The 27,380-nt window shown below is 43.9% G+C and overlaps 1 protein-coding gene and 1 non-coding gene across 6 annotated transcripts in view; both read right to left on the reverse strand.

The window, feature by feature from the left end:
- Positions 1 to 27,380, reverse strand: part of LOC144596046 (E3 ubiquitin-protein ligase HECW2-like) — a 339,372-nt gene that overhangs the window by 190,347 nt on the left and 121,645 nt on the right. The window contains exon 2 of one of the 5 annotated variants that reach the window (XM_078404135.1): positions 18,198 to 18,220. The exons of the other annotated variants lie outside the window; for them this stretch is intronic. The gene's annotated coding sequence lies outside the window, so the exon portion shown is untranslated. The remainder of the gene's footprint in view (positions 1 to 18,197; positions 18,221 to 27,380) is intronic. 5 annotated transcript variants of the gene reach the window in all.
- LOC144596405 (U6 spliceosomal RNA) lies at positions 17,256 to 17,362 on the reverse strand. Its single transcript, XR_013547600.1, has one exon. It is a non-coding gene; the product is annotated as a U6 spliceosomal RNA (small nuclear RNA).

A 27,380-nucleotide genomic window follows, 5' to 3' on the forward strand; every position in this document is an offset into this window, starting at 1 on the left:
GACTCCCCCAACATTGGGAACGTTTCCTGCCTCTAATGTGTCTAATCCCCTAATTATCTTATATGTTTCAATAAGATCCCCCCTCATCCTTCTAAATTCCAGTGTATACAAGCCTAATTGCTCCAGCCTTTCAACATACGACAGTCCCGCCATTCCGGGAATTAACCTAGTGAACCTACGCATTCAGAGAATTGGCCTCCACTGCCTTCTGAGGCAGAGAATTCCACAGATTCACAACTCTGACTGAAAAAGTTTTTCCTCATCTCAATTCTAAATGTCTTCTCAATTCTTATCTACCTGTGCTGCTGCCTTCAGGGATCTTCACACATGGATCCTCTGTTCCTCAGTAGTGTTGAGATCCTACCAATCTTTAAGTACATCCCAGCCTTGTTAGTTCTCTCAAACTCTTACATTTTTCACAATTAAGTTCCTTCATTTCTCTACGTATCTCACCAACTGATCTACTCTCCTCACGATCAACAACACCGATCTTTATGCCTTTTTCAAGTTTTATAATTTTGCTTCTTGCCTGCCACGTCCAGATATCAGTAAGATATACGAACAGCAAGGGTTCCCACACCAATCACTGTGGTACAACACTAGTCACAGACTTAAAAATCGCAAACACAGACCTCAAACATCACCTCTTGGGCGGCACGGTAGCGCAGCGGTAGAGTTGCTGCTTTACAGCGAATGCAGCGCCGGAGACTCAGGTTCGATCCTGACTACGGGTGCTTCACTGTAAGGAGTTTGTACGTTCTCCCCGTGACCTGCGTGGGTTTTCTCCGAGATCGTCGGTTTCCTCCCACACTCCAAAGACGTACAGGTATGTAGGTTAATTGGCTGGGTAAATGTAAAAATTGTCCCTAGTGGGTGTAGGATAGTGTTAATGTGCGGGGATCACTGGGCGGCACGGACTTGGAGGGCCGAAAAGGCCTGTTTCCGGCTGTATATATATGATATGATATGATATGATCACCCTTTGCCTCCGTCGCCAGGCTAGTTTCAGATCGAATTTGCCAAATTCCGTTGATTCCAAGGACTCTTACCTTTTGAACCAGTTTCCCATAGGACCTACCAAAGTCCATGTGTCTATATCACTGACACTAATCTCAACAACTACTCCCCCTGCCAGTACTTAACCACTGCATCATCAAGACTCTCGCAGTGCCTCCTCGTGGCAACACAAGGTAACTGCGGCCACCTTCAGTCCCAGGCTAAACTGCGCGGAGATCTCGGAGGAACTCTGGCCCCCAGAGATGCGACGTGCAGGAAACACCGGCATGTGGACAACGTCCTGACGTCCGTCAACTAGGTCCCAACTACGGGTTAAATAGCACCCCGCTGCCTTGTGGGTATGGCTCAGGACAGCCAAAGGCGCTGGAGCTCGAGTCCCTAGAGACGGTCGGCTGATCCCTCGTGCGTCCGCCTTCCGGCAACTCCTGCAACCGAGTAGGCCCCAGACGTAGCAGCCTCTGCAATCAGCCTATCAAGTCGAGAGGGGAATGCAGATGCTGGGCAAGTCTGTATTCCCATTCACCTGCCCAGGCTCAGCGGCCAAATCAAATGGAGAGGACACTTCATCCTTGCTGGGCACAGTGAGGTGTAATCACAGATGAAAAATCCCCCTCTCCAAGCAGGACAATGCCAAACCGCACCATCACCTCTCGCAGAGGGACGGATGCCAGTACTCTCAACAACATACACAGACACTTCCTCACAAAATTCAAATCAGTCTCTCAATGCTGACTGACTGCACATGATCAATCCCTGCCTCTCCAAATGCAAATTAACCTGAACGTTTTAAAAATAAAAAAAATCTCTACCTATGATGTTGGATTTATTGGCCTGTAACTAACCGGATTATCCCTGTTGCCTTTCTTGAATGAGAGAACCACGTTTACTGTCCAGTCATCTGGCACCTCTTCTATAGCCAAAGAACATATGGATAAATCTCTGCCAGAGCCTAGCACCTCCTTCCCCCTTTCCAACAGAAGCCCTGGATACATCTTATCAGGCCCTGGGAATCAACTCTGCGGAACAGGCAGCATTTCTGGAGAGAAGGAATGGGTGACGTTTCGGGTCGAGACCCTTCTTCTCTTCAGAGATGATACCTGTCCCGCTGAGTTGCTCCAGCTTTTTGTGCCTATCCAAGCCTACTGAGATATCTAATACCTCCTTTTACATAGAAATTTGATCCTGAACTCCACTGTTACCCTCCCTGAACTCACCAATGGTCAAGCCTTTCCAACATAAATACAAATGGGTATTTATTTCACAAAATGCTGGAGTAACTCAGCAGGTCAGGCAGCATCTCAGGAGAGAAGGAATGGTCTCGACCCGAAACGTCACCCATTCTTTCTCTCCAGAAATGCTGCTGAATGGGTGACGTTTCGGGTCGAGACCCCTCTTCAGACTGATGTCAGGGGGGCGGGACAAAGGAAGGATATAGGTGGAGACAGGAAGATAGAGGGAGAACTGGGAAGGGGGAGGGGAAGAGAGGGACAGAGGAACTATCTAAAGTTGGAGAAGTCAATGTTCATACCGCTGCCCAAGCGAAATATGAGGTGCTGTTCCTCCAATTTCTTATCAATACAAATGGGGATTTATTTAAGACCTCCTTCTGCTAGAAGCACAAAAACCGCCTTTATTTCTAATGGGCCAAATTCTCACTCGGGTTACCCCCTTGCCCTTCATAGAATGGTTTAGAATGGTTCTTAATTCTTATCCCTTGACATCCAAGGTCGCCAGGACTCAACACAGGACTTAACTTTCACCATGATGGGAACACATTGGACATGGACTTGCACTATTTAATTGTTAAATGACTCCCACTAGTCGTCCAGCAGATACTCCCAGTCCACTTTTGTTAAATCCTGTCCTACCACATTAAAATGAGCTCTCCTCCAACTCAGTACTTTAATTTCCAGTCTATTCTTATGCAACAACCTTAAAACTTAAGATGGACACAGATTGCTAGAGTAACTCAGCGGGTCAGGCAGCATCTCTGGAGAAAAAGGATAGGCCTGAAAACTTTATTTTATCTCTGTATGCTTCGTTGTCACATTCTCCTAGCTAACAATGATCTATTCTACATTTCCCTTGATTGTAATCTCCTTTTAAGGCTCGTTTTCACACCTTACCCTTCCTTCCTTATCTCTGTGTCTCCCTCTCCCGACTCTCAGCCTGAAGAAGGGTCTCGACCCAAAACATCACCCACTCCTTCTATCCAGAGATCCTACAAACTAAATCTAACTCTCTCTTGAAAACATTCAGTGAATTGGCCTCCACTGCTTTCTGCGGCAGAGAATTCCACGATTCTCAACTCTCTGGGTGAAACCGTTCTTCCTCATCTCAGTCCTGAATGGCCCACCTCTTATTCTTAAACTGTGACCCCTGGTTCTAGACTCCCCCAACATCGGGAACGTTTTTCCTGCAATTTAACAATTTTAACAAGGTGCTGCCAGCCTTGTGATTGTGCACTTGTAAGTGGAAAAGTTGTGGATAAACTAGGCCATTTGAACATCAGACAAGAAAGAATCTACAGCAAAGTCCTGAAATAGAATCCTTGCTATTTAATGCCGCAGAATCATAATAATACAAGGCAATCTTAAGGAAGTCGATGGAATGGATTAAAAAAACGTGTGTTCATATCCATTCCTCGCCGATGACGTTGCTTGTTTCATTTTATCTGTTTCTGAGAAATGAATTACAGCGGTTTGAGCCCAGATTTAAGAGATGACAGGTTCACAACATACAAAAAAATACAATATGACAACAATGTGGGAAATATACAGTGATCTTCTGAGCTTGGGGATTAGAACGTCATTGAATAATAGGAGCAGGAGTAAGCCATTTGGCCCTTCAAGCTAGCTCCCCTATTCATCAAGATCAACACTAATCTTCCACTTTAACTTCCTCCGCCTCACCTTCCCACATTAGTTTACTATAGAGATACAGCGCGGCAACAGGCCCTTGAGCCCAGCGAGTTCGCAACGACCAGCGATCCCCACACACAAACACCACCCTACACACACTGGGAAAGACTGGATCGACTAGGCTTGTATACACTGGAATTTAGAAGGATGAGAGGGGATCTTATCAAAACGTGTAAGATTATTAAGGGGTTGGACACGTTAGAGGCAGGAAACATGTTCCCAATGTTGATGGAGTCCAGAACAAGGGGCCACAGTTTAAGAATAAGGGGTAGGCCATTTAGAACTGAGATGAGGAAAAACTTTTTCAGTAGTTCTGAATCTGTGGAATTCTCTGCCTCAGAAGGCAGTGGAGGCCAATTCTCTGAATGCATTCAAGAGAGAGCTAGATAGAGCTCTTAAGGATAGCGGAGTCAGGGGGTATGGGGAGAAGGCAGGAACGGGGTACTGATTGAAAATGATCAGCCATGATCACATTAATGGTGGTGCTGGCTCGAAGGGCCGAATGGTCTCCTCCTGCACCTATTGTCTATTGTCTATTGGGGCAATTTACATTTATACCAAGCCAAGTAACCTACAAACCTGTACGTCTTTAGAGTGGGGGAGGAAACCGGAGCACCAGCAGAAAACCCACACAGGTCACGGGGAGAACGTACAAACTCTGTTCAGACAGCACCCACAGACGGGATCGAACCCGGGTGTCCAGCGCTGTAAGGCAGCAACTGCACCACCATGTCGCTGTGTTTCAGCTAATATCCAATACAATATTCTATAATATCTATCTCTTTTTAAATGAAAGCAGTGGCTGAGCTGTCACAGGACTCCAGGCGAGAGAATTCAAAAAATTCGCCTCCCTCTGTGTGAAGTAGTTTCTCCTCATAGAGTCATAAATTGATCCAGTGTGGAAACAGGCCCTTCGGCCCAACTCGCCCACACCGGCCAACAATGTCCAAGCTTCATTAGTCCCACTTGCCTGCGCTTGGTCCATAACGCTCCAAACCTGTCCTATCCATGTACCTGTCCAATTGTTTCTTAAACAATGGGATAGTCCCAGCCTCAACTACCTCCTGTAGCAGCTTGTTCCATACACCCACCAACCTCTGTGTGAAAAAGTTACCCCTCGGATTCATATTACATCTTTTCCCCTTCACCTTGAACCTATGTCCTCTGGTCCTCGATTCCCCTACTCTGGGTAAAAGACTCTGTGCATCTACCTGATCTATTCCTCTCATGATTATGTATACCTTTATAAGATCTCCCCCTATCCTCCTGCGCTCAATGGAATAGAGACCCAGCCTACTCAACCTCTCCCTATAGCTCACACCCTCTAGTCCTGGCAACATCCTCGTAAATCTTTTCTGAACCCTTTCTAGCTTGACAATATCTTTCCTATAATATGGTGCCCAGAACTGAACACAATATTCTAAATGCAGTCTCGCCAACGTCTTATACAACTGCAACATGACCTCCCAACTTCCATACTCAGTACCCTGACTGATGGCTCCTCAACTGGGTTTTAAATGGCCCGCACCTTATTCTGACCGACCGCTGTTTCTGGACTCCTCGGCTAGGGGAAACATCTCCTTTCATTATCCTGACCTCCATGTTAATCTATGTTATTTCCGAGCTTTGAAACGCCGGGAAACGTACAAAGATTTGTACAACATTTTAAAAACTGTCGTATTGGGAATCTCTCTTCTCTCCTTCACTCATCTGTAGAGCATAGAAATCACTGATTTAAAAAGTGATTCTCAAAAATGTCCAGATTGATATGTTTGGGTGCTAATTAGAAATTTCTGCACGAACAATCAGACACTCGTGTGTCATAAGCAGATCATCCCCCAACACAACAAAACAATGCAACTGACTGCAATCGCAACAGTGGCATCAGAAGCCGATTGAACTACAGGAAAGGGTTGAGCTGAAACATGACATACTTTCAAAGAATTACAAGTTTTAATCAGGACAACTGGAAACAGTCCAGTGCAATAAATCAGTCTTTTTGTGTGTCTTCCTTCCCCAAAGGAAGATCTTTCTATCCAATTCTGCCAAGCAATGCCACGCACACTGTGAATAGTTCAAGGCCTTCACTCACGATTGAACTATATTCTCATTTGTATGAGATATAACGTTTTTGGAACAGTGATGGAATCAACGCATGCTACTTAATTAGGGAATACTAAATACTAATCATAAGCGATCCTTAAAGTTAACACTTTGCTTCAGTTTCTGGGAAGCAGCAATTGGTCACAGCATTAGCACAGATATGTATTACTTTCACGTTCTAAAGAAACATCCTGTGTTCTAAATATTTAAGCATATTGATTAAATTAACCAAAGTTCCCACGTGATATTTAACTTGCACTCCCTGTTAGCAGGAAAAAAAATGACCATTATATTACAACCCGAGAACAACAAATCAAAATTATTTTTCCACCACAAAGTAATGGCCAGATTGGATTGTTTTAATACACTTTTTCCAGTGTGTCTGTGTCAATGTGTGTCTATGAGTGTGTGTATGAGTGTGTGTGTGCCTGTGTGGCTGCATGTGTGGCTGTGTGTGTGTGTGTGTGTGTGTGTGTGTGTGTGTGTGTGTGTGTGTGTGTGTGTGTGTGTGTGTGTGTGTGTGTGTGTGTGTGTGTGTGTGTGTGTGTCTGTGTGTGTGTGTGTGTGTGTGTGTGTGTGTGTGTCTGTGCGTGTCTGTGCGTCTCCGTGTAACTGTGTGCAACTGTGTGTGTCTGAGTGTCTCTGAGTGTCTGTGCGTTTCTGTGCGTGCTGGTGTGCGTGTGTGCCTGTCTGTGTGCGTGTCTTTCTGTGTGCCTGTGTGTGTGTCTGTGTGTGTGTCTGTGTGTGTGTGTCTGTGTGTGTCGGCGTGTGTCTGTGTGTGCGCGTGTGTCTGTGTGTGTGTGTGTCCCCGTGTCTGTCTGTGTGTGTGGCTGTGTGTCTCTGTATATGTGTGTATGTGTGTGTGTCTGTGTCTGTGTCTGTGTGTGTGTGTGTGTGTGTGTGTGTCTGTGTGTGTGTGTGTGTGCGTGTGCGTGTGCGTGTGTGTGCCTCTGTGTGTGTGTGTGTGTCTGTGTGTCTGTGTGTGTCTGTGTAGACGCAAAAGAAGGGTCTCGACCCATAATGTCACCCATTCCTTCTCTCCAGAGATGCTGCCTGACCAGCTGAGTTACTCCAGCTTTGTGTCTATACTGGATTGGGGACGATGTTTCATGAGTTTGGAGGGAGGTTGGTGAATTTGGGCAGGGGGCATGGCAGCAGTTGTGGGACAAATGTTGAGCAGAGGCTGTGTGAGGCGAGGGGTTGGCATGTTGGCGGGTCGAGGTATTGGCGGAGTGGGTGCTAGACGACCTACAGCAGCTGGATCGTGCACTGCTGGTGGCCCCAGTGGTCGGCTGGGCGGATTGGACGCGGCCTGCAGTGGTACGGTGTAGTGGAGGACATCAAGAGCATCACCAGGCCAACCCCTGCAACACCAACCTAGTGCTGCCAACAGGACATAGAAACATGGAAAATAGGTGCCATTCGGCCCTTCCAGCCAGCACTGCCATTCAATATGATCATGGCTGATCATCCAAAATCAGTACCCCATTTCTGCTTTCTCCCCATATCCCTTGATTCCGTGAGCCCTACGAACTATATCCAACTCTCTCTTGAAAACATCCAGTGAATTGGCCTCCACTGCCTTCAGTGGCAGAGAATTCCACAGATTCACAACTCTCTGGGTGAAAAGGTTTTTCCTCGTCTCAAATGGCCCACCCCTTATTCTTAGGACGACGGGCCTTTAAGACCAAGATAAGACTATTTGAAGAATTTTGAAACTTGATGGGCACATGATGGGGCCGGAAACATGGTGGTTCTTTGGGTGCAGCCTCAGTGAAGTCTATTACACTTACACCACAATCATTGCACTTTTATATTTAGTCATGATTGTGCTCATGTGTAGTACGAATTTACTGAACTGTATGCAAATCATAGTTTTTCACCGTACATAGGTACATGTGACATGAATGCATTCAAGAGAGAGCTAGATAGAGCTCTTAAGGATAGCGGAGTCCGGGGGTATGGGGAGAAGGCAGGAACGGGGTACTGATTGAGAATGATCAGCCATGATCACATTGAATGGCGGTGCTGGCTCGAAGGGCCGAATGGCCTCATCCTGCACCTATTGTCTATTGTCTATTGATACTAAAGTACATTTCAGAGAAAAAATATAGAGGCAAATTTTGGAATGTCATAAATTCACCCAAAACCACAGAAGAAAACACCACATAATATTTAATTTTCAAATCATAAGAATCAAATTTCAAGGCACACAATAACGATGCGTTATGTGCCAAATCAATAATCCATGGAGCTAATTGATTCACGAGCCTTCAAGTTACCAATCCCAGCTGGAGGGACTGCGGTGACACTCTTAGGCTGAATAACCTCTGGTTGATAAGGGCAAGGAGAGGGTAGGTGGAAGATGGAAAGCAACCAGCATTCTTGTAGTGTTCGTCAACAATGGACAGGGAGAGTCTGCCCCTTCACTCCTTTACATAAAGTGATACAACGTGGAAACAGGCACTTCGGCCCAGCTTGCCCACAACGACCACACTGTCCCGGCTCCACTCGTCCCACTTGCCTGCGTTTGGTCCATATCCCTCCAAACCTGTCCTGTCCACGTACCTGTCTAACTGCTTCTTAAATGTTGGGATAGTCCCTGCCTCAACTACCTCCTCCGGCCTTTTTTCAGTTGAATCTCCCTGTGCAGTTCCCCAATGTTGACACCCTCATCGACATCATACATGCAGCCAAGTTAGGGAGTTGCTTTTTTAGACAACAGGCCTCAACTTGATTTTAAATAATGCAAAGCCATGCGTGTTGTTCTTGCATGTGTCAAGAAATTCAGGTTTACTTTCTTTTAACACAAGTTCCATGAGAGCAGCTTTTCGAAACTAAAAATTTTGGGTTGTGGTTTGTGAATTCTGTAAAGGCAAATTTCTGTAACCTGAACAGGTGTAGGGCGAGGGGTGATGAAACGAATTAAAGGAATCATTGGCATTCGTAGAGTAAAACTATGTGGAAAATTTCAGTCATTAAACTAAAATCTGTGTCTGGATAGCCAAGTCACACACTCAAGGAATTTTAATATCTTGCCACAATTTATTTACCATCAGTCAATATAAAATTATTTCTAATCTACTGTTCAGTGCAGGGTACAAGAAAGTAGAAGAAAACCATCTGTTCTTTCATACTGTTCCCCAGAGGGAAATAAATAATTGCACAACACACTTTAGTTATCTACCCGGCCAAATGCAAGAGCACTTTTGCGCTCTGCTTCCATTAATAAAACTCCCTGCCATTTGAGTCACAGAAGGTGGCTGTGTGGCTTTTTAACTGAATAAAATGTCTTCACAACTCAAAATTCAATTCAGAAATAAAATGATTTTAAACACTTTAAAAAAAGGTGTGACAACAGCAGTCAGTGTTGATGTTACCATGCAGCGTTGCCATAGGAACAGAGAAGAGGATGGATGCAAAGTCATAAATAATGTAGTGTTACTCGGGGATATGGTGTTAGAGATTTTTGATCACAAGAAATATAAATGGCTGTGACAGCTTTCTTGGCTGTTACGAAAGGGTAGGACTTGTGTTTATATTCTGCTTTTCATACACTGACATCCTCGGATTGTCACCTGCAGATTTTGCAGAGAGTTGTCCAAATCTGCCACTGCAATGCTTGTGGGAGATGAGCAGAAAGCACAGAGAATGGTGTAAATAAATGCTTTTGGCTTCTTCAGACATTTCAACCGGATTTTTCTGAGATCTAGTGTGCCTCTGGCTGATTTCCTTTAAGTGAAAGTCTGACCACTGGAATTTCTAACAGGTGATAAATTATAGTTGGCTTACTCCGTTTTTAAAAACAGATAATCCAATATTCCATATATATAATCTATTGATTAAGGTAGACACAAAATGCTGGAGTAACTAAGCGGGTCAGGCAGCATCTCGGGTGAAAAGGAATGGGTGACGTTTCGGGTCGAGAAACTTCTTCAGACTGATGTCAGGGGAGGGGGCGGGACAAAGATAGGATTTAGTCGGAAACAGGAAGACTAGTGGGAGAACTGGGAAGGGGGAGGGGAGAGGGGATGCAGGGACTACCTGAAGTTAGAGAAGTCAATGTTCATACCGCTGGGGTGTAAACTGCCCAAGCAAAATATGAGGTGCTATTCCTCCAATTTGCGCTGGACCTCACTCTGACAATGGAGGAGGCCCAGGACAGAAAGGTCAGATTGGGAATGGGAGGGGGAGTTGAAATGCTGAGCCACCGGGAGATCAGGTTGGTTAAGGCGGACTGAGCGGAGGTGTTGAGCGAAACACCTCCGCTCAGTCTGTCTAACCAGGTAGTCCCTGCTTCCCCTCTATCCCCTCCCCCTTCACAGTTCTCCCATGGTCTTCCTGTTTCCAACTAAATCCTATCTTTGTCCCGCCCCCTACCCTGACATCAGTCTGAAGAAGGGTCTCGACCCGAAACATCTCCCATTCCTACTCTCCAGAGATGCTGCATGACCCGCTGAGTTACTCCAGCATTTTGTGTCTACCTTCGATTTAAACCAGCATCTGCAGGTTTTTTTCCTATGCATCTATTGATTAAGTATCACCTAATAATTTGGAAATTTCTGAAGTTTCTAATGTGCTCTGAAAAGGAATATGTTTGGGAAGGTCTAAACACCCAGTGAGTGCCGTGTAGTTAGTTCTGCAGTGAGCTGAGTTTCAACTAAATGAATCCCAAATGTGCTTGTTGGGGCAGCAACGATTGGCCGCAGCCTGAAGGTTTATGTGAGTCAAAGCAGGTGCATGACAGGGAAGCGTCAGATCACAGCTTCTAAACAACCAGCATGAGTTCAGAATACATTGTGTCATGATCGCAAATATAGCATTTGTAACAAATCTCCATCGCACAGCTGGTAGAGCTGCTGCCTCAACCACCAGAGGCCAGAGTTCAATCCTGACCTCGGGTGCTGTCTGTGTGGAGTTTTCAACCCTGTGACTGCGTGGGGTTCCTCCGGGTGCTCTGGTTTCCTCCTACATCCCATAGGTTAATTGGTCTCCTTAAATTGCCCGGATATGGATGAACAAGTGGGATAACACAGAACCAATGTGAATGGGTGAATGATGGTTGGCCTGGACTCAGGGGCTGAATAGCCTGTTTCCAAGCTGCATCTTCCAATCCTCAATCGATCAATCTCAACCAAAGGAAGTTCGAATGTGAAAAAGACACAAAGTGCTGGAGTAACTCAGCGGGTCAGGCTGCATCTCTAGATAACATGGATCGGTGATGGTTGGAGTCAAACCCTTCCTCAGATTGGTTGTGGTGGGGTGGGATGTGGGGAAGAAAGAAGGCTGGAAGAGAGTCTTCCAGGGGGTATGGGGAGAAGGCAGGAACGGGGTACTGATTGAGAATGATCAGCCATGATCACATTGAATGGCGGTGCTGGCTCGAAGGGCCGAAGGGCCGAATGGTCTCCTCCTGCACCTATTGTCTATTGTCTATTGATAGGTGGTTACTGGTGAGGAGATTTGCTGTTGGGCAGGTAGTTCGACAAAGGCCAGAAATGAAAAGACAAAAAAACTGTCAGATAAGATGGAAGAGGTGCGAATTGTGAAGCTAGAGGAAGGAAAATAGGTGGAAGCGGACGGGAAGGAAGAAATGGGTGCGAGTCCAGATGGGGCACAAGGAACAGTAGGGGGGGGGGGGGGAGAGGGGTAGGAAGGGGGGAGGTGATTAGTTACCTATAATTGGAGAATTTGACGTTAATACCATTGGGTCGTGCATGTTCATAACAATCACTGCGCCTGTCTTAAAGCTCATAATCCTCCTCCTTACTCACAATCTGACCTAGTTTTGTATCAACAAATTTGAAACAAAAAATCATACGTAGCCCCTCAGCCAAATAATAAAGCACTTCTCAACTCAAGTATTTTTTTAGCCAATTAAATACTTTTGAAGCACAGACATTTATAATACAGTGAACCATGAAGAACGAAAATCAATTAAACTGGTGTGAAAAGAAGTCTTCGAGAAGTTTAAGTGAAAGTACATCGTGAAAGGCTGTACATTTTGGAAAGACTTGTTTACGTACATGGAATGTTTATTTCCTGTAGTATGCATTAATAAAATATTTTGTGTCAAGATATGTCAGTGTCTCTCTCACGCCCACATCCCCAACACTGAAGATCTAATTACATTGAGTTGGTTCCGATGGGCAGACTGCCATTTGCACAATAGTCAACCTGAGACAGATGCTCAAAGCTGAATCTTTGTAAGGGCGGCACGGTGGCGCAGCGGTAGAGTTGCTGCCTTGCAGTGAATGCAGCGCCAGAGACCCGGGTTCGATCCCAACTACGGGTGCTGTCTGTACAGAATGTGCACGTTCTCCCCGTGACTTGCGTGCGTTTTCTCAGAGATCTGAGATCTTCGGTTTCCTCCCACACTCTAAAGATGTACAGGTTTGTAGGTTAATTGGGTTGGTAAATTAAAAAATTGTTCCTAGCGGGTATCGGATAATGTTAATGTCTGGGAATTGCTGGTCGGCGCGGACCCGGTGGGCCGAAAGGGCCTGTTTCCGCACTGTATCTCTAAACTAAACTAAACTAATGTAGACGGGTATCACAAAAAGCTGAAGTAACTCAGCGGGTCAGGCAGCATCTCTGGGGAGAAGGAGTGTGTGACGTTTCGGGTCGAGACCCTTCTTCAGACGGGAGGATGCTCGGTTAGGATTCAAGGATGCTTTCAAAACCTACATGAAGAGGTTCAGTCACCCAACCAGTGCCATTGACCATTCAAAAAGGAGGGGAGGGGATTCTGGATTCCACTAAGAACCTTGAGTCCATGCAAGAGAAGCATACTGAGGCCTTGCGTAAATGGCAGAATGACTGTACCATCACTCAAACTCATGAGAGGAATACATCGGGTAGATGCACAGAGTCTTTTACCCAGAGTAGGGGAATTGAGAACCAGAGGACATAGGCTCAAGGTGAAGGGGAAAAGATTTAATAGGAATCCGAGGGGTAACTTTTTCATACAGAGGGTGGTGGGTGTATGGAACACGCTGCCAGAGGAGGTAGTTAAGGCTGGGACTATCCCATCGTTTAAGAAACAGTTGGACAGGTTTGATAGGACAGGTTTGGAGGGTTATGGACCAAGCGCAGGCATGTGGGACTAGGGTAGCTGGGACATTATTGGCAGGTGTGGGTGAGTTGGGCCGAAGGGCCTGTTTCCACACTGTATCAATCTATCTATGACTCTATTTCTCTAAACTAACTACCACCCAACTAAGTATCCTGCCTTCTACCCCATCTCCTTGTAAAGTACACCGACATTGTGAAGCCACCTCAGAACCCACAGAATGCAAGTGAAAGCAAGTTATTCTCAATGCCAAGGGTATATATGCACACCAACTACAAATCTGAGAGACATAACTCAACTGTCTTTTTTAGTTTAGTTCAGAGATACAGTGTGGCTACAAGTCCTTCGGCCCATCGAGTCCGCACCGACCAGCGATCCCCACACGTTAACACAAACCTGCACACACCCGGGACAATTTACACTTATACCAAGTATACAATCCCAAGCCAATTAACCTGCAAACCTGTACGTCTTTGGAATGTGGGAGGAAACCGAAGATCTCGGATAAAACCCATGCGGTCACGGGGAGAACTTGCTGTAAGGCGGCAACTATACCGCTGCGCCACCGTGCTGTCCTCTTATAAATTGTCACAGTTCTGATTTATCAAGAGAGAATGCATTACGATTGCCTGTACATAAATCCTATTAATTGAGCTCAATTTGGCCTGGATGCTTCAATCATACACCTAAAAATATAAATGACTCTCTGATTCAGGAGCCAGAGATCTCACTGCTATTCTTTTGCATCGGATGGTACATTTTCACTAATTCAAGGACTTCCGAAAACTAAGAATCTGGGTTTCAAGTGTTTCCTAATATACATATTGGCCTTCTGTAAATAAAGTGCTACCATTCGCGATTTAGAAGTTAAGCAAGCACGGGCAACTACATTCTGCATTCTGGAAAAAAACTACACAATGTAGTCAGCAATATTCTAAACAAAAATTCTTGTGGAAGTAATCTTACCGGAGACGGGCGATAAATGAACATTATTGCCATTAAACGCAAGTGAATGGTCTTTCAAAATCAACTAATATACAGTGCTGTGTCTGGAAAAAATCTTCTATTGGTTTCAAAGGAATGAAGTTCAACATCGAGCACAACATGCTGTTGCGATTACGCAGAATATATTTAGCATTGCAGACGGTGGATGAAAGTCTCGGCAAAAGTTTATTTTTAGTTCTGTTTTATGTTGTAAAATTAAGGAATTGAGGGGTACAGTGGCATGATTGTTAAGGTACTGAACTATATTCAGAGATCTCAATTATTAGTCCAGAGACAGGCATCCAAATGCTTCCATGGCAATTGGAAAAATTAATTTCAAGCAATTAAATAAAATGAAACAAATAAAGATTTCTGAAAATGACCACAAAATTACTCAGGTCTCATCCACTCACGTCAGTCAAGATGGGAATTTGTTTTAAATCTTTACCCCTTTCATCATTTTACCAGCCATTCAGCTGGCAGTTGGGCACTGCACAAGAAAATTCCAAATATTCACAATACTCAGAGAATTCCTCCTCCTCTCTACCTGAAACGTACGCACCTTATTCTGAAACTACTTCCTAGTTCTGGATTATGCCACGAAGGAAATTACCTCCGAGCAATTCCTCGGACGGACTCTTCTACGTTTTAATAAGTAGTATAAGAAAATAACTGCAGAAGCTGGTACAAATCGAAGGTATTTATTCACAAAATGCTGGAGTAACTTAGCAGGTCAGGCAGCATCTCAGGGGAGAAGGAATGGGTGACGTTTTGGGTCTGAAGAAGGGTCTCGACCCGAAACGTCACCCATTCCTTCTCTCCTGAGATGCTGCCTGACCTGCTGAGTTACTCCAGCATTTTGTGAATAAATACCTACGTTTCAATAAGATTACCTGAAATACACCTGAACTCCAATGAATGAAGGCCCAACCAGCTCAACCTTCCCTCGTCAAGAAAAACCCCCTTGATTCACCGCGTCAACTTTCCCCACTGCAAATACATCCTTCCTGAAGTGAAAAGACCAAAACAGTGAAAATGTAGAAACAGGGAGCTGCAGATTCTGGTTAGAACACAAAAGAATACAAAGTGCTGATTAAAACAGCAGGTGAGGTAGCCTCTGGGGAGACTAGGTGACATTTTGAGGCAAGACCCTTCATCAGAGTCCGAAGAAAGGTCTCGACTCAAATCGTCACCTATTCTCTAGAGACGTTACCTGACCTGCTGAGTTTCTCCAGCAGTACTCGTGTCCTTTTGTAGACCAAAACACTTTTCAGGTCTTGCTGCAACAATACCCTGTACAGTTGTAACAAGATATCCTCTTTTGTAGTCATCCTTTTTGCAATGATGAGCAACATTATATTTACTTTCCTAAGCACTTGGTGTACCTCAAGATAATTTTCAGTGTTCCTTGTGCAAGGACATTTAGATCACTTTGTACTACATCATTCTGTAATCCATCGCCATTTAACCAATATTCTGCTTTCCTATTCTCCCAATTAACATGGACTGCCTCAATTTTTTCCACATTGCACTCCATTTCTATGCCAATTTCTTTTTGTCCATTCATTGAAATCTTTCTTTCTCCGTCTCTTTTGCAAAAATCTGTGTCCTGCTCACAACTTTTTTTTCTATCATCAGTAAACTTGCCCACAATACAAATCTCCCTTTGTAAATCACACTTGAACCTTCCACCAAGTCGTGAGTACACACGGAAAATGGTCGGCGTGTCAGCTCTGATCCCGACAGGCTTGTTACAGTCTGAGAATAACTGGGTCTCTGTTTGCTATTTGCCAATCTGCCATTCACAAACAAATAATTGATCTGCCTTCTACTATTCATCTTGTGTTCCCCTATCTGAATTCCATCTCTTTATTAAATGGCTTTTTAAAAAAATCAATATATATTGTTTGAACCACATTACCTTATTCAGCCATCTTTTGTTACAAAGGACTGAGTCAAACATGCCTTGCCTTTCACAAATCCATGCTGGCTTTTATTTATTAATCCATACTTTCCAGTTTATTCCCTTTTGTGCAAGACGCTAATTTATTTTTGTGATCCCTCATTACTTACTTTAGTTCTCCTCAATAGATACCATATTCAGCTTGATTCTCCACTGCACTGTATTTGAAGTTTGGCATTTATTTAAAGTCCTTTGTCTGAGTCATTCTAATCATTCAGGGGTCCTGGTTTCCCCCTAGTAGCCCACAACTGTGCCCTTTCAATTAATTTTTGTACAACAGCTTTTTTCTCTATTCCCTACTGTTCGTGCACATCTTTACCTGAGCCAGTCATACAGAATGCTGGCCAACAAAATTAAGGGTCATTTCAAACCTCTGTAAACATCAGTAGCTATTGTTCTACCTGCTTGCCTTTCTAGAACTACATCTGGTAGATCAACTGAAAGCAGACATTAACTAGGTAGTCTGAAGAAGGGTCTCGACCCGAAACGTCACCCATTCCTTCTCTCCGGAGATGCTGCCTGACCCGCTGAGTTACTCCAGCATTTTGTGTCTACCTTCGATTTAAACCAGCATCTGCAGGTTTTTTTCCTATGCAGACATTAACTAGTTCAGTTTACTTTAGTTTATTGTCACGTGTACCGAGGTACAGTGAAAAGCTTTTGTTGCATGCTAACCAGTCAGCCGAAAGACAAAACATGATTACAATCTAGCCATCCACAGTGTATTGTTACACGATAAGGGAATAATGTTTAGTGCAAGGTAAAGCCAGCAAAGTCCGATCAAGGAGAGTTTGCGGGTCACCAAAGAGGTAGATAGTAGTTCAGGACTGCTCTCTGGTTGTGGTTGGATGATTCCGTTTTTTAGATTTTTTTAGATTTAGAGATACAGTGCGGAAACAGGCCCTTCGGCCCACCGGGTCCGCGCCGCCCAGCGATCCCCGCACATTAACACTATCCTACACACACTAGGGACAATTTTTACATTTGTCCAGCCAATTAACCTGTACGTCTTTGGAGTGTGGGAGGAAACCGAGATCTCGGAGAAAACCCACGCAGGTCACGGGGAGAACGTACAAACTCCGTACAGACGGCGCCCGTAGTCAGGATCGAACCCGAGTCTCAGGCGCTGCATTCACTGTAAGGCAGCAACTCTACCGCTGCGCCACCGTGTCGCCCTAAAAGGAGGTGAATTGTGGAAAATATGGAACGGTTCACGAATTTGCGTGTCATCCTTGCGCAGGGGCCATGCTAATCTTCTCTGTATCGTTCCAATTTTAGTATATGTGCTGCCGATGCGAGCACATTGCCCGATAACAGCTGGGATGAAACTGTCCCTGAATCTGGAGCTGTGCGTTTTCACACTTCTGTACCTTTTGCCCGATGGGAGAGGGGAGAAGAGGGAGTGGCCAGGGTGCATCTCTGCTGTTGGCAACACAAATGTGCATCAACTATGCCTGTCTGAGTGCCAGGAAAATGAATGCCAACATTCATGTAAATTCATTCTTGACGCAACAAGAAACAAATTTGCATACTATTAACATGTATAACAAACATGTATACTATTAACATAGTATTAGTAGACTAAATGGGACTGGAATAACCTGAACAGAGACAAATCTGTGCATTTATTTGAGCACTGTTGTAGTCAGGTTGAACCCTGTCATTTCAGACCAATTTGGAGATGTGCATAATTGAAATCCCCTATTGATCAGAGGAAATAATGCTGGTTGAATTTGATTTATCCACTCATTAATTGTCTAATATTGCAAACCTCTCCCCAGAATATATTTTGTAAAACCCTTTACAAGAAAAATGCTGCTAAAGCCAGTAAATATGACTGAGTAATCGTGGACAAATCTTGAAAGTGGTGAACAAGAAATACAATGGGCTTTGTGCAAGTTCAGTAGGTAAATATATGAGCAAATGTAAAACTAAACCATCAACATCTGTAGCAAACAGATGCATTTCCAATGTTACGGAATTTAAATGATTGCAGCTTGGTTATGGGTATTACTAACCTAGGGAGGGGCAAAATTATCCTGGATTTATGCAAATATTTTTGTGGCAAAATTGAGTCCATCAGACAATGGACTAGCATCTTAAATACAGTTTGTGGTTCAGTCAATAGAACTCTTACCTGCTTCAGATGGTTGTGGGTTCCTGTGATACAAGCAAAAAAATCTTGTTTCAGTGCATTGTAAAGGGAACGCTTCATTGTTTAACCTGCTGTTGCTCTGATGAAATATTAAAATGAAGCCCTATTCTCCTCAGCTAGACATAAAAGATCCTGTGGCTATTTTATTTCAAAAAGAGAGCCCACCGAGCCACACCCAAACTTGATCTCGCCAGCAACATGACTGGCACTGATCACCACCACAATGCTGTTTGCAGGAGGTTGCGGTGGGAAAATTGCATGACACATTTCCCACATTACTAAAATAAACTACACTTCGAAAGTTCTTCATAGCCTATGCGGGACTTCCTTAATGCTCTGAGATTGTCGAAGTCTCCATATAGTTCTTTTTTTCTTTCGACAAGATTAGCCAAGCCTTAAGAAAGAGAAAAACTGTCCGTTGGACAAGACAGAGATATCCAATGCATTTCCTTGATTTTATTGTTTGATTTGGGGATACAGGGCAGAATTTTGACATTTTCAGATAATAGGTCACAGAGTCATACAGGGTACAGGTCTAGAATCTCAGTAAACAAATAGTAATGGACGTCAAGAGAACACAAACAGATTGATCGTGAAGTTGAAGCCCAACGTTGAAGGAAAATTGTGTGACAACGCATGCACAATAACAATTTAAGTGAGAGATTTTGTTTACCCCGAGCTATAAAACGAAAGTTAGAGTACCCATAAAAATCAGGATGTTCTGTTAAAACACTTGTTTCACTTCACAAGATGTGATGTGCCGAATTCCAATGTCTTTTTCCCAATTCACAACACAGCACGATGGCGCAGCGGTAGAGTTGCTGCCTTACAGTGCTTTCAGCGCCAGAGACCCGGGTTCGATCCCGACTACTGTGGTGCTGCCTGTACGGAGTTTGTACGTTCTCCCCGTGACGGCGTGGGTTTTCTCCGAGATCTTTGGTTTCCTCCCACACTCCAAAGACGTGCACATTTGTAGCTTAATTGGCTTGGTGTAAGTGGAAATTGTCCCAAGTATGAGTAGAATAGTGTTTGTGTGCAGGGATCGCTGGTCGGCGCGGCTCGGTGGGCCAAAGGGCCGGTTTCCGCGCTGTATCTCCAAACTAAACTAAACACAACTCACTGGGATGAAATCTCCTGTAGAATAGAATTTAAGCAATCCAACTTTAGAGTCACAGAGTTCTACAGCGTGGAAACAGCCCTTTGGCCCACCTTGTTCTTGGGATGGTCCCATTTGCCGGAATTTGGCCCCATTGCCCCCTAAACCCATCTTCAATATGTGTCCAAATACCTTAGAAAAAGTCATATTGGATCTGTTTCTATCGCTTCCTCTGGCAGCTCATTCCAAATATAGACTACCAGAGTGGAAAAGTTGCCCCTGGTGTCCCCTCAAATCTCTCTCCTCTCACTTTAAGCCTGTGCCCTCTAGTTTTAATATCCTTTACTCTTGGAAAAAGACAGTGTTCATTTTATCCACATCCCTTCTGACCTTGTACCCTTCAATAAGGTCACCTGTCAGCCTCCTATGCTTCAAAGAAAAAGGTCCCAGCCTATCCAACCTCTCTGTGTAACTGAAGCCTGCAAGCCCTGCTAACATTGTGGTGAATGGGCAAAATGAAGAAGGTTCTGGTGAATGTAGCCTGGACCCTTCTGCGCTCTTTCCAACTTAGTGACATCCCTCCTGTAGCTGAGTAACCAAAACTGCACATAGTACTCCAACTGTGGTATCATCAATGATTTGTACATGTTGTTCCAACTTTTGTACTCAATACCCTTCCCAATAACGGCAAGTGTGCCAAAGGCCTTCTTCACTGCCCTGTGGATCAGACTCGCCCACTTTCAGTGAACCATGCACCTGTACTCCCAAAATGTGTAGGATGAAACTGCAGGGGCCTCGGCCCAAAACATCACCTATCCAATTACTCCAGAGATGTTGCCCGACCCGCTGAGTTACTCCAGCATTTTGTGTCCATCTTCACCTGTACTCCCAGATCTCTCTGTTCTGCAACACCATTCCTGGTCTGACCAGTAACTGTGCATGTCCTATCCCAGTTTGATGTACTGAACGGCGCACCTCACACTTGTCAGGGTTAAATTCCATTTGCCATTCCTTGGCCTACTTTCCCAATTGATCTAGCTCCTGCTGTAAACCTTCTGAAGATTTTAAGGAACAAAGTAAAGGACAACCTGATATCTAACCGCGAGCCCTGTGCACTGCTGAGAAAACTACATTGAATTAGACTATCTGATGCCAGGAAGAAAGTCAGCCATCCTAACCCAGCTTGATCTACATAAGAGTCCAGACTCATAGCTGTCAGATTAACTCTAAACTGTGTACTGAAAGTGGCCTATTTGATTTGATTTGATTTAGAGATAAAGCGCAGAAACAGCCCCTTCGACCTACCGGGTCTGCGCCGCCCAGCGATCCCCGTACATTAACACTATCCTACACCCACTAGGGACAATTATTTTTTTTACATTTGCCCAGCCAATTAACCTACAAACCTGTACGTCTTTGGAGAGTGGGAGGAAACCGAAGATCTCGGAGAAAACCCACGCAGGTCACGGGGAGAACGTACAAATTCCGTACAGTACAGCGCCCGTAGTCAGGATCGAACCCGAGTCTCCGGCGCTGCATTCGCTCTAAAGGCAGCAACTCTACCGCTGCGCCACCGTGTTCAGTGGTCAAGAATGGATGTACTACAAATGTAGACATTGTGAAGAATATTCCCAGTCTGTGAACAAGTCAATAACAAGTACACACAAGGAACAGCTTCACAGTAAAGGAATTGGTTTATTAAGATCAATCTGTGGTCTTGTCCATTAAAATACAAAGAAAGTCCAACCCAATGGAAAACCGTTTTGCTATTGTCAAAATAAAAGAACGTGTTTAGCAGTACTGCAATTCTGAAAACATTTGAAAACAATGTCGTCCCAAAGAAATTAAATGAAAGAATTTGTTGCTGGAACTAGCATAAGATAGCTGGCCACAATCCCTGTCGTGTAATGGTGGTCATAGGCTTCCACTCACAAAAACAACCCTCCACTTTTAGCTTTCTGTTACCAAGCTAATTATGCATCCAATTTGCCACTTTGCCTCAGACCCTATGGGCTTTAACCTTCTGGGTCCGTTTCATGCGAGACATTGTCCAAGGCTTCAATGAAGTCCATGTAGACAATATCTACCATACTTATCATTGCACAGGTACACCACCAACTTTCCAACATCCTTGGTTTCAGAGCCTTTCCAGATGATCTGTTTTGCCTGACCAATTGTTGCGTAATAATAATTAATAATAATAATAAGAAGAAGAAGAAGAAGAAGAAAAAGGACAATATGGGTTGTTGTCCCCACTCGACAATGTTGATTTACCCAGAGAACAAGAAGGGAGAAGGCGGGAGACACAAGAGCACAGTCACCAGCACACAACTTAAAGTAAAAGCGCAGAGCAAACTCAGTGTTCATTTGCACAGGTACACAGTGCCCATTACAGAAACCTGACTAAGGGAGAAACAAGAACTGGTAGCTTCATGTTCCAGGATGTAGAGGCTACACACAAGATGAAGGAAGGGGTAAAACAGGAGAGGGAGTTGATTAAGGAGAACATTACAGCATTAGTCCAAAATTCAAGAACAGCTTCTTTCCCGTTGTGATCAGTTTCCTGATTGGATCACACGTTTGCTAGGATGAATTCCCTATCTCCCGCTTGCAAACTGTGCACTTTTCTTATCTGCACTTTCTCTGCAGCTGGAACACTTCAGTGCTTCGTTTCCTTTCTCTTTTAGTTCAACCAGGTGATTGGAGTCAGTAATGGTATGATTTGCCTGGATAGCACATAAAACAACATTTTTTTCCCACTGTACCTCAGTGTAGTAGTTTAATTTAATTTAGCAAAAAAACAGCATGGAAACAGGCCCTTTGGCCCACCAGGTCCACCCCGACCTTTGATCACCCAAAAGACATTCTTGCCATAGAGGGAGTACAGAGTACAGAGAAGGTTCACCAGATTGATTCCTGGGATGGCAGGACTTTCATATGAAGAAAGACTGGACAGACTCGGCTTGTACTCGCTGGAATTTAGAGGATTGAGGGGGGATCTTATAGAAACTTACAAAATTCTTAAGGGGTTGGACAGGCTAGATGCAGGAAGATTGTTCCCGATGTTGGGGAAGTCCAGAACAAGGGGTCACAGTTTAAGGATAAGGGGGAAGTCTTTTAGGACCGAGATGAGAACGTTTTTTTTCACACAGAGAGTGGTGAATCTGTGGAATTCTCTGCCACAGAAGGTAGTTGAGGCCAGTTCATTGGCTATATTTAAGAGGGAGTTGGATGTGGCCCTTGTGGCTAAAGGGATCAGGGGGCATGGAGAGAAGGCAGGTACAGGATACTGAGTTGGATGATCAGCCATGATCATATTGAATGGCGGTGCAGGCTCGAATGGCCTATTCCTGCACCTACTTTCTATGTTTCTATGTTTCTATTCACTCAAGTTCCATGTTACCCCACTGCCTTCGCCTTAGGAACAATTTTACATAGAAGCCAGTTAAACTACAAACCCACATGTCTTTGGGATGTGGGAGGAAACCGGAGCAGTCACAGGGAGAACATGCAAAAACACCACACAGACAACGCCCGAGATCAGGATTGAACCTGGGTCTCTGGCATTGTGAGGCAGCAACTCCACCAGCCGTGCCACTGTGTCACCCCATGCGTCAATAATAAACCTACACGCCCAGAGTACCTTGATTCCTTACATTTCACCCCTATGGGAAGCATATGTCAAATAGTATGTTGAGAACTTGAAATATTTTATAAAAATCCAAACATTGTTCAAGTAAATGAGGATGTCAGATAAGCTGAATGAAAAGGGTTTAGAAAGTTGATGAAAAGTTGAAGACAGAATTGGAAAGCTAAAAAATTTAGTGTTAGTTCAGGTATTTTTAGAAAGCATACTGTTGGGTTGCATCACAGCCCGGCTTGGGAACAGTTCCTCCCAAGACCATGAGAAATTGCAGAGAATTAGAGATATAGCCCAGCCCATCCATCGCACATACCAGACTCCCCACCATTGACTCCATCTACACTTCACACTGGCATGGAAAAGCAGCCAACATAATCAGATACTTGTCCCACCCCTGTCATTCCTTCTTTTCCCTGCAACTGTCAGGCAGAAGACACAAAAGCTTGAAAGCATGCACCATCAGACTCAGAACTAGCTTCTTCCCCTCTGTTATCAGGTTTCTGAACAGTCCTTCCATTTGCTGGGGTACTGTCCAATTCACCTCTACCCCATTGCAGACATTGGACTCTGTCTCTGAAACTGGTGGCTTACAATGCTGAGAATAATAATCTGCACTCTGTATATTTTCCTTTTCTCTACATAGTATACTTGAGCACGGCTTGATTGCATTTATGTATAGTATTATCTGATATGATTAGTTGGCGTGCAAAACTAACCTAAACCTTTTAAATAGCTGTTGCAGGTGTTTGCCTGTGAACAGAAGGGGATTATCATTGTCAATTGATGGTTTCATGCAATAATAAGTTCTTGGTGTTTACAATAACTCATAAATGGGCGTCTGATAATTTAGATTAATTACATTACAATAAATGTTACCCTTTGCCATGATCATTGACCCCCAAATGCAAGATCACATCAATTCTAATATAAGTTACAAAGTTAAATTATAAAAGTGATATCTCTGCACTAGCTTAGTTTAGGATACCATTGGTTGTAATGCTGTTGGTGATTAGATGCTCTGGTGTTGGAATCAATAGTTTTCAATTAGTTTATTTAAAACAATTCAGTGAAAACTATAATTGCTAACATTCAGACACAATCAAGCAGACATATGCATAACCAAATAATGACCTTTACTTCCACATGGAGTTTTAATCCGTTAGGGTTAAAACAAGATAAAGAATTGATGGAGATCATCACCTAGTACACATAAACTTTAGAAATGAAATTCAGATCCCACGCCGATACTTCAGGTCTGCAGCTCCAGCAAAATTCTGCATTCAAGGCAGGGCCAGAGGTGAACTCAATGCATGTTGTACAAAATACTTACACACTGAAGGCTTCTCTGCTTACAGGCATTCTGAATTCACATAGGCTGCTATCTGTAGTTTCCTACTGTGTGACCTGTTGTTCTTTGAATGGGTAGTTGAAGAATGAAAGGAGATTGAAATGAAATCCTGAGCGTTTCCAAGATGTTGAAATCAATGAAGCCGTGGGAATTGTTAGATGTAGATGAAGAAACAGGATAAAAGTTCTAAAAGCTGCAAAGTCCTACATAATTTGTAACTTGTATTGAGGTCAGGGACTGAATGGGACAAAAACATGGTTTCGGGTATTTAGGAACAGGGTGAGTATTTTAGAAAATGGCAAAATCATGTTTCATAGTCACGTGTGTTTTATTGTTGTATGTCCCAGATAGAACAATGAAATTCTTAATTGCAGCAGCACAACAGAATATGTAAACATAGTACACTGTAAACAATGTGATAAACGAGAGAGAAAAAGGTTCAGTGTGTGTGTATATATACACATACTCACATATATAGATCACATACACATATATGTATATATATATATATATATATATATATATACATATATATACATATATATATATATATATATATATATACACACACACACACATGTACACACAAAAAACAGACAATAATAATGCAATAATAGTCTATGTAGTTCAGAGCATATACATATGAGGTTATAGTGTTTAATAGCCGAATGGCTGTCGGGAAAGAAGCTGTTCCTCAGCCTGGACGTTACAGTTTTCAGGCTCCTGTACCAGCTTCCCGATGGCAGGGGTGAAATTGGTGTGTGACCAGGGTGGTGTGGGTCTCTGATGATGCTGGCTGCCTTTTTGAGGCAGTGACTCCGATAAATCCCTTCGATGGTGGGGAGGTCAGAGCCGGTCGGTGATAGACTGGGCAGTGTTCACAATTTTTTGCAGTCTTCGTTGCTCCTGGGCATTCAAGTTGCCTAAGCAGGCCGTGATCCAGCCAGTCCTGGTCCAACGAAGGTAATAGTTAACATCAATCAGTTTTGACTTCACTTCGAAGGTCAACGGGGGCTTGGGCGAATCACCAAAGGTTTTCTAAAGCAGGTTCAGCAGATCAAACACATGGGGAGGTGGATGGAATCAGCATCAATCAGAGTAAGAATGGACGTGAATAATTCTGGCAAATCTGAGTTTGTTGATTTAACATATAGTCAAATGCACAATGATATGCAGATATGCAGCTGGGAATCACTACATATACAAAAGATAATCCTTTACTCTATTGACAACAGGGTTGCTGCACTGATAAATCTTAGCAAGAGTCCCAGCTGTTATCAGGCAACCGAACCATCCTACAACTACTAGAGAGCAGTCCTGAACTTCTATCTACCTCATTGGTGACCCTCGGACGATCTTTGATCGGACATTATTGGCTCTACGTTGCACTAAACGTTATTCCCTTATCATGTAGCGAAACGCAACAAAAGCTTTTCACTGTACCTCGGTGCACGAGACAATAAACTAAGCCGAGTGAAGATAATTACAAAGAATCTCATCGGTGGTTCAGGCACAATAGCCGAGGATCATCTCCAACTAGTGCAGTGCAGTATCCATAGTCAGCAACAGTGTTATGTGGTGAATGTTGGGGAGTGTTTACTTGGCCATCAGGAATTGCAAATCGGGTGACATTTTCACAGAACATCTTCATTCCATTCCTAAGGGTAACCTTGGGCTACCGGTCACCTGTTACTTTAATTCCCCATCCCAGCCACTCTGACTTCTCTATCTTTGGGCTCCCGCACTATCCCAAAGAAACCCATAGTCGGCTCAAGGAACAGCAGCTCATTATCCGTCTGTGCATATTGCACCTTTCGAGATGCTATACTGAGTTAGAGACAATAGGTGCAGGAGTAGGCCATTCGGCCCTTCGAGCCAGCACCACCATTCAATGTGATCATGGCTGATCATTCTCAATCAGTACCCAGTTCCTGCCTTCTCCCCATACCCCCTGACTCCGCTATCCTTAAGAGCTCTATCTAGCTCTCTCTTGAATGCATTCAGAGCATTGGCCTCCACTGCCTTCCGAGGCAGAGAATTCCACAGATTCACAACTCTCTGAGTGAAAAAGTTTTCCTCATCTCCGTTCTAAATGGCCTACCCCTTATTCTTAAACCGTGGCCCCTTGTTCTGGACTCCCCCAACATTGGGAACGTGTTTCCTGCCTCCAACGTGCCCAACCCCTTAATAATCTTATACGTTTCGATAAGATCCCCTCTCATCCTTCTAAATTCCAGTTCAACATTTCAACCCTTTTCTATTTACATATCACAGTTCTGAAACAAGGTCACCAACCTGTAATATTAATTAGATGTCTCTCTTTCCTGCTCTCTTTCCACAGATATCACCTGACCTGTAAGTGATGGTCAAGCCACATTTGGAGTATTGTGAGCAATATATCTGAGGAAGGATCTGCTGGGCCCTGGAGAGGGTCCAGGAGGTTTACATGAATGATCCCAGGAATGAATGGGTTAACCTATGATGAGCATTTGATGGCGCTGGGCTTGTACTTGCTGGAGTTCAGAAGAATGATGGGGTACCTCATTGAAACGTACTGAATAATGAAAGGCTTGGACAGAGTGGATGTGGAGAGAATGCATCCACTAGTGGGAAAGTCGAGGACCAGACGTCATAGCCTCTGAATTAAAGGACGTTCCTTTAGGAACGAGATGAGAAGGAATTTCTTTAGTCAGAGGGTGGTGAATCTATGGAATTCTTTGCCAAAGAAGGCTGAGGAGACCAAGTCAATGGATATTTTTAAAGTATAGATAGATTCTTGATTAGTATGGGTATCAGGGGAGAAGGCAGGAGAATGGGGTTAGGGGGGGGGAGATAGATCAGCCATGATTGAATGGTGGAATAGACTTGATGAGCCGAATTCTGCTCCTAGCACTTATGACCTTTTGACCTGGTATTTTAAGCTTTCACTTGTGTTTCAAATCTCCTACAATTCCTGTGCTCTGCATCTCACAGATCCACTATGCCTTTTTGTTTCCATCCTTTTAACTGACCTCATTCATCTATTAACTAGATGGCTCCAAAAATATCACATTACCTCAACAGCCTTGGTCTTCACAA

This window comes from Rhinoraja longicauda, chromosome 8, assembly GCF_053455715.1.
Source record: "Rhinoraja longicauda isolate Sanriku21f chromosome 8, sRhiLon1.1, whole genome shotgun sequence".
Lineage (NCBI taxonomy): Eukaryota > Metazoa > Chordata > Chondrichthyes > Rajiformes > Arhynchobatidae > Rhinoraja > Rhinoraja longicauda.